Raw genomic sequence first — 2,051 nt, forward strand, 5'->3', positions numbered from 1 at the left:
CATATTAAAAAGATTATACACCAGGATCAAGTTGGCTTCATCCTAGAGGCGCAGGAATGGTTCAACATATGTAAATCTGTTAATGAGGTATACCACATAAACAAATTAAAAAATAAGAATAATATAATCATATCAATAGTTACAGAAAAAGCCTTTGACAAGACACAGCATCCATTTATGATCAAAACACTTAACAAAATTGGTATAAAAAGAAAGTACCTTAACATAATAAGGCCATATATTACAAGCCCTCAGCCAACATTATAGTTAATGGTGAAAAACTAAGTACCTTCCCTCTAAGATCAGGAACAAGGCAAGGCTGTCCACTGTCGCTACAGTTATTCAATATAACATTGGAGGTCTTAGTGGGTGCAATGAAGCAAGAAAAGAAAGATGTAAAATGCATCCAAATAGAAAACAAACAAGTCAAACTGTCACTATTTGCGGATGCCATTTTTCTCTATATAGAAAACCCTAAAGACTCCACAAGAACACTACTAGAAACAATAAGCAAATACAGTAGTTTCTGGATACAAAATCAATGTTCAAAAATCCATAGCGTTCTTATACTCTAATAACAAAGTGTCAGAAAAAGAAGTGGTAAAAATAATTCCTTTTGCAATTGCAACAAAAAGAATAAAATACCTAGGAATAAATCTAATGAAATATGTGAAGGACCTATATAATGAAAACTATAACACCCTATTAAAAGAAATCTAAGAAGATACAAAGAAACATATTTTGAGTTCTTGGATTGGAAGAATCAACATAGTTAAAATGACCATATTACCTAAAGTACTATACAGGTTTAATGCAATCCCCATTAAAATCCCATCGGCATTTTAAAAAGAAATAGAACAAAAAATCATCAGATTCATATGGAAGCACCAAAGACCCCAAATTACCTAAGCCATCCTGAGAAAAAAGAATGAGGCTGGAGTCATCACTCTGCTCGACTTCAAATTTTACTACAAAGCGACAATAATCAAAACGGTATGGTATTGGCAGAAAAACATACACACAGACCAGTGGAACAGAATCTAGAGTCCAAAAGTAAACCCATATTTATATGGGTAAATAATTTTTGACAAAAAAGCCAAAAACATACAGCGGAGAAAAGAAAGCCTCTTCAATAAATGCTGCTGGGAAAACTGGAAAGCCACCTATAAAAGAATAAAACTAGACTGTTGTCTATCGCCACACACCAGAATTAACTCAAAATGGATTAAGGACCTGAATATAAGACCTGAAACAGTAAATTGCATAGAAGAAAACAGGAACTAAACTCAAGGACCTTGGACTTAAAGAAGATTTTATGAATTTGACCTCAAAGGCAAGGGAAGTAAAAACAAAAATAAATGAATGGGACTACATCAAACTAAATAGTTTCTGCACAGCAGAAGATACCATCAGCAAGGTAAAGAGACAGCCACCTGAATGAGATAATATATTTGCAAGCAACACCTCTGATAAGGGCCTAATATCCAAAATATACAAAGAATTCATACAACTCAATAACAACAAAAAATCAAATGATCCAATTAAAAAAATAGTCAGAGGACCTGAACAGACACTTCTCCCAAGAAGACATACAAATGGCACCAAGAGAAAAGCAATTAGTTGCCTACAGGGGAGCACTCATAAGACTGGCAGCTAATTTCTTAAAAGAAACTATACAAACAGAAGGACTTGGCACAAAATATTTGATGTGAAGAAAACCCAGGATCTACAACCAAGGATTCTTTATCCAGCAAAGCTATCATTTAGAGTTGAAGGACAGATAAAGCGCTGCCCAAAGAAAAATAAGCTAAAGGAATTTACCAGCACCAAACCAGTATTACAGGAAATGTTGGAAGAACTTCTTTAAGATGTAACATCATGTATCAAAAACAGGAATAAAAATGGTAATAACGACATATTTATCAATAAGTACCTGAAATGGAAAAGAATTAAGTGCTCCAACCAAAAGATAGGGAAACTGAGTGGATAAGAAAACAATACCCCTACATATGCTGCCTACAAGTGACTCACTTCAGATTAAAAGACACACA

This window comes from Pteropus vampyrus, unplaced genomic scaffold, assembly GCF_000151845.1.
Source record: "Pteropus vampyrus isolate Shadow unplaced genomic scaffold, Pvam_2.0 Scaffold390, whole genome shotgun sequence".
In the NCBI taxonomy this organism is placed as follows: domain Eukaryota; kingdom Metazoa; phylum Chordata; class Mammalia; order Chiroptera; family Pteropodidae; genus Pteropus; species Pteropus vampyrus.